The sequence below is a fragment of the Sapajus apella genome, unplaced genomic scaffold (assembly GCF_009761245.1).
Source record: "Sapajus apella isolate SASKATOON/1434 unplaced genomic scaffold, GSC_monkey_1.0 scaffold5, whole genome shotgun sequence".
NCBI lineage: Eukaryota > Metazoa > Chordata > Mammalia > Primates > Cebidae > Sapajus > Sapajus apella.
In genome coordinates this window covers 25,657,730-25,663,919 of record NW_022436945.1, presented here as the reverse complement: position 1 = coordinate 25,663,919, position 6,190 = coordinate 25,657,730, and the positions used below count along the sequence as shown (strand labels likewise).

At 43.5% G+C, this 6,190-nt stretch overlaps 1 protein-coding gene across 5 annotated transcripts in view; it reads left to right on the top strand.

Annotated features, from left to right (window-relative positions):
• Nucleotides 1-4,673: 4,673 nt before the first annotated feature.
• The window catches only part of ARAP2 (ArfGAP with RhoGAP domain, ankyrin repeat and PH domain 2), a 183,938-nt gene continuing 182,421 nt past the window's right edge, over nucleotides 4,674-6,190 (top strand). For 2 of the 5 annotated variants that reach the window (XM_032273757.1, XM_032273746.1), the window contains exon 1: nucleotides 5,400-5,562. The gene's annotated coding sequence lies outside the window, so the exon portion shown is untranslated. The other 3 variants (XM_032273755.1, XM_032273753.1, XM_032273751.1) reach the window with 3 other exon arrangements.

The following is a 6,190-nucleotide window of genomic DNA, read 5'->3' as shown; positions in this document are numbered from 1 at the left end:
TCCAGTGACTACTGTTGTTATCTCTCTGTCCCATGGGTACCCAATGTTTAGCTACCACTTGGGAGAACATGCAATATTTGGTTTTCTGTTTCTGAGCGTATTCACTTAGAGTAACGGCCTCTAACAGTATCCATGTTGCTGCAAAAGACATAATTTTATTCTTTCTTTATTGCGGCATAGTATTCCATATTGCATATGTGCCACGTTTTCTTTATCCAGTCTACCCTTGATGAGCATCTAAGTCGATGCCACATCTTTGTTACTGTGAATAGTGCTGAGATGAATATACAGGTGTGTGCATCTTTTTGGTAGAATAATGTATTTTCCTTTGGGTATATACCCATTAAAGGGATTGGTGGTTTGAATGGTAGTTCAACTTAGTTCTTTGAGAAACTTCCAAACTGCTCTCCACAGTGGCCAAACGAATTTATGCTCCCACTAACATATCACTGCATATAAATTCACTGCTGCCACTTTAATGTGTCAGTTCTTCTCATGTATGTCTGTAGTTGAGTTTACTAAACAGATAAAAAAATTGATTTGTGCTGTTGTTTGAAAACACTTGTAGTTCCATTTTTTCTTTTTGTCAAAAATGCTATACTTATATAATTAGCTTTAAAAGTTCTTCTGACATCAATAACCATTCCCTTTTCTCTGCAGCCTCACCAACATAGTCTATATTTTGACATTAATAATAGCCACTTTGACTGGTGTGAGGTAGTATCTCATGGTTTTCATTTGCATTTCTGGTTTTCATTTGCATTTCATTTTTGATGATTAGTGATATTGAACATGTTTTTTCTTTTCTTTTTAATTTTTTTTACATATACATTTTATTGTACTTTAGGTTCTGGGGTAAGTGTGTAGAACAGGCGGGATTGTTGCATAGGTACATACATGGCAATGTGACTTGCTGCCTCCATCTCCTCATCACCTATATCTGGCATTTCTCCCCATGTTATCCCTCACCAACCTTCCTACTCCCTGCTGTCCCTCCCCTACTCCACCCAACAGACCCCAGTGTGTGATGCTCCCCTCCCTGTGTCCATGTGTTCTCATTGTTCAACACCTGCCTGTGAGTGAGAACATGCAGTGTTTGATTTTCTGTTCTTGTGTCAGTTTTCTGAGAATAATGGTTTCTAGATTCATCCATGTCCCTACAAAGGACACGAACTCATCATTTTTTATGGTTGCACAGTATTCTACGGTGTATATGTGCCACATTTTCCCTGTCCAGTCTATCGTCAATGGGCATTTGGGTTGGTTCCAGGTCTTTGCTATTGTAAACAGTGTTCCAATAAACACATGTGTGCATGTGTCTTTATAACTGAACGATTTATAATCCTTTGGGTATATACCCAGTAATGGGATTGCTGGGTCAAATAGAATTTCTATTTCTTGGTTCTTGAGGAATCACCACACTGTCTTCCCCAATGGTTGAACTAATTTACACTCCCACCAAGAGTGTAAAAGTGTTCCTATTTCTCCACATCCTCTCCAGCATCTGTTGTCTCCAGATTTTTTAATGATCGCCATTCTAACTGGCGTGAGATGGTATCTCAATGTGGTTTTGATTGTTTTTTCATATTTTTGTTGGCCACTTGTATGTCTTCTTTTGAGAAGTGTATATTCATGTCCTTTGCCCACTTTTTAACAGTGTTGTTTTTTGCTTGTTAAATTGCTTAAGTTCTTTATAGATTCTGGATATGAGACCTTTGTCAGATACATAATTTGCAATATTTTTCCCATGCAATGATTTTTCTTAGGAAACATTTTTCCATAGAAAAATAAAACTATATTTTTATGTTAGCAGTGGCAGAAACTACTGGATGTCAACAAATTTAAAATGCAAATTTTAAAATCAATATTAAAATAATTAGAATTTTATGTACTGTATATCTACAAAAATGTTGAGTATTTTAGATATAGATTTTTATCAAATATCACACAAAATCACATTGCTCTGTTTCCTTGCCTTTCTGCAGAAACCCAGTGTGATTTTGTGAAGATATTTTGAATCATGAACACAACATATGCATTACTGTCAATGCAAGTAACTCAAATGAAGTGATGACAATATAAAACACTTGTGATCAAGTTCAGGAGTGTGTAGGCAGTGACAATTATGTTGTGACTGTCACCTGGCCAACAGTAATTCATTTCAAGTTGAATCCCTGTTTCAGAAGTAGTCAAGTATAAAAATATGCATATTACTATTAACGAAATACTTTCATCTATAGTGCTTAAATGAGTTTCTGAAATATTAATTTTACAGGAAAACTTATGTTTACTTTTCTTTAAACCTTAAAAAATTTAAAAACCATATATTTAAAAATAAATTACTTTCACAATAGAATCTGTGGTCAATGATTGAATTGACTGAATATTTTATGCTGCTTTTTTGCCTAGGGTAACCTACAGTGCCATCCACTAAACTGCTGCTCTCTTGCTTCGAGAAAGAATGAATAAAACTTTCAAAGTAGCTCATAACTTTTTACAAAGAACTGAGAGAAGTCTACATAATGAATATAAATATTTCAAACTTGATAAAAACAAACAATTACCTAAAGCTCTAGGTTGAGTACTTCAGGGAATACAAATAGTAATAAAAATATTCCAGGCTGGGCACGGTGGCTCACTCCTGTAATCCCAGCACTTTGGGAGGCTGAGGCAGGCAGATCACTTGAGGCCAGGAGTTTCAGACCATCCTTGACAACATGGTGAAAGTTATGGAAAGTCTTGAGGAGGAGGTGGGATTTGAATAAAGTCTGGAAGAATAATTTGAGAAAATATACTAGAAATAAATGCATAGGGTTTACTATTTTAGGTGCTACAGATACATAATCACATTAAATTCTAATAGGTATTATTATTCTCAGTTTACATATGGGGAAACTGAGGCCAGATAAATTAATGAATTTGCTCAAAATGCCACAACCTATGCTGGTTCCATTTTCAGCGCAGCCTTTTCCAAGCCTTCTACTTTCTCCAAGAGACAATAAAGTGCAGAACGGATCCTGGAGAAGACTGGGTTGGAATTCTCCCTCTCTTACAGTCCTGATTTGTGTAAAGCACTCAACTTCTCTGTTTCTTTTCTTATCAAGGAGATAACAACACTATTTTTCCAAGGAACTGTTGAGATACTTAAATGAGCTCTTGCAAGTAAAATGCCTGGAATAGCAATTGGCACACAGTGTTCAATGGGTATTAGCCATTATGTTGTAAGAAAAAGGAGAAGTAGGGAAGAGGGAGAGAGTAGAGAGTGAGGAGGAGGAGGAGATGAGGAAGATTTTCACCCACTCAAATTGTCTCCTTGACAAGCAGAGTGCATTCCGGAACAAGGGATCAGAATAGCAAATACGTAGATAGGCAAAGACACATCTTTATCTGCTTTCTTACTAAAAATCTAAGAAATATGGGCAGGAGCTGGTCATGCTGATATCATTCCAGCCTAGATGAAAATTACTGGGAATATATGTTCCCATGGTCTTGACAGTAAACAGATTTTCATACTTTAATTTTTTTTTAGCTTTTTTTTTTTTTTTTTTTTTTTGAGATGGAGGTTTGATCCTGTCCCCCAGGCTGGAGTGCAGTGGCACGGTCTCAGCTCACTGCAACTTCCACTCCTGGGTTCAGGCGATTCTCCTGCCTCAGCCTCCTGAGTAGCTGGGATTATAGACGCCCACCACCACGCCTGGATAATTTTTTTGTATTTTTAGTAGAGACTAGGTTTTTCCATGTTGGCCAGACTAGTCCTGAACTCCTGACCTCAGGTCATCTGCCTGCCTCTGCCTCCCAAAGTGCTCGGATCCTCCCAAAGGAACTGGATATTTGGTATCTCTCAAGACAGAGCTGCTTCAGAGTCTCCCCAGGGAAGGATGGTGCTTTTGGGCAGGTAGTTTGGTGAAGGTGATGACTGAAGAATCCTAAGGGGCCAGGCTCCTGGGAAGCCTCCCTCTTTCCGCACTTTACCAATTATCTCACTTTAATAACAAGGTCTGTGCTTTCCCTAATTGCGTCACTTCCACCAACAGGTGCAGGGAAAAGATAAATACATTTCACCTTTTAACGAAGAGATTGTCAGGTAGCCTGTGGGAGACGTTTATATATTAATAATAATAATAATTTTAAAAAGCTGGTAGGGGGCGGTGTCTCACACCTGTAATCCCAGCACTTTGGGAGGCCAAGGCAAGTGGATCGCTTGAGGTAAGGAGTTTGAGACCAGCCTGGGCAACATGGCGAAATCCAGTCTATACCAAAAATACAAAAATTTGCCTGGCTGATAGTGCACGCCTGTAATCCCAGTTACTTGGGAGGCTGATGTGGGAGGACAGCTTGGACCCAGAGGCGGAGGTCTCAATGAGCCGAGATCGCGTCACTGCACTCCAGCCTGACCAAAAAAAAAAAAAAAAAAAAAAAGTAGTTGGTCTGTGAACTCACTTGCAAACAACTGGATTTTACGGAAGCTTAGGTATTTGCAGGTCCACGAGGTTTCTTTAGGATCACCTATTTTCCTTCGCTGCCTCCTTTGTCAGAGTCCAACTCAAAGGGGAAATGCTTCTCCCTCCGGGATCTAACCACCACAGGTGCAAGAAGGAGCACATTTACATAGAAGCAGCCTGGGGAAATTAGTGCCCTAGATGAGTCTTCAGTTTGGGAAACGCTGAGCTAACACTGAAAGTACTTGGAAGAGTAATAGTAATAATCAGTAGGGGCGAGGTTCCGCCCATTTGACATTCAACCCCCATGAGTGCGCACAGACAAACCTACTGGCCAGGAGGAGCCAAGACAGGGTCCCGGGCATCACCGCCCGCGGAAGGTGGGTAATGCCCTTGTCGCTCGGGGCTCCAGGGCGCGCCCTCGCAGCTTCCCCGTCAGGGCCCGGCGCCTCCGGGCCGAGGTGCGCCAGGTGGCGAGGGTGCCAGGCGCGGCCAAGTCGCGGCGGACTGAGTCAGTCGCCCAACTATGCTGCGGAACCAGGACGGCCGGCTGGGCCGCCCCCGCCGTTGAGCTCCGGCTGCCCCCGCGTGGGTCGCCGGCTCCCCGCCCCCGCGGGCTGAGAGGAAGCCGCGGCCCAGGCGAGGCGCAGGAGCACCTGAGCAAGGCGCGGGCGCCGGCTCGGCGTTTCCGGAGCTGCGCGCGGGTCCGCGGCCCGCGCTCCCCGCGCTCCCCGCCTCCAGGTGCGGCGGCCGCGGAGCGCCGGCCCCACTAACAGCGCCGCCCGCAGCAGAGGCGGCCACGGGCAGCCGGCGGGAACGGGGAAAGAGGAGGCCTGGCGCCTCGGGGAGAGGGGCGAGGACCGAGTGCCCAGGGCTGGGAGAGGCGCGGGCGCTGGGCTTCCCAACCCCGCCTCACCTCGCTTTTCGAACTCCCCGGCCGGCGCGCAAGGCGGGTACCCGGGGTCTCGGGAGGGCTGGGCCGGGGTGGGAGGACTGTCTGTCGGGGCTGGGGCTTTTCGCCACTTCACAGGGTAAATTTCCAGAGCGCAAAGTGCTCAGCTCTGGTGTCCGCCCCTTGGATTTCGCTCCCGCGTGTGGGCGTCTGAAAGGAAACCAGAAGCCGGTAAGTGATACAAGAACTCCACTTCTGGGATTTGACCCGGGAGGGTGACGATCCGGATAGACAGCTAGACACTCCCTCCATTTCTCTCCCCCACCTTCAATAAGAAGGGACTGTAGTGAGTTTCAGGCACCAAGTTATTTACTCTGTAGAGATCGTGACTTTGCCCGGTTCTCTGTGCTGCCCCGCACCCTGCTTGTTATCCATGCTAAGACTACTGGCCTGTTAATTAACTTTAATTAGGATCCTTTGGCCTCCACCTGCCTGAACCCGATACCTTACAGGGGAACCTGTCGGCAGTGAATTTACCAGATTGATCTTTCTTGTTTACTTTTGGAGACAGTTTTCTTGGGAGAAATGGTGTCCATCCTATTTGATAAAGTAAGTTTTATTTTATCTAATTCTGGCTTGTTTTCTTAAACACCTCTCCCACCTTGAGGTAATCTGGAGTTATTTTGATTTGGGCTTGGTGAAATGATATAGGCTTTGATAGAGGAAAAAAAAATACAAGAAGATAAGCTGGTGTGGAATAATGACATCTTAGGCTTTTGTAAATTAGATATCCTGATAGCAAGTTCTTTTTCTTTCTTTTTTTTCTTTTTCTTTTTTTTTTTTTTTTTTTTTTTTTTTT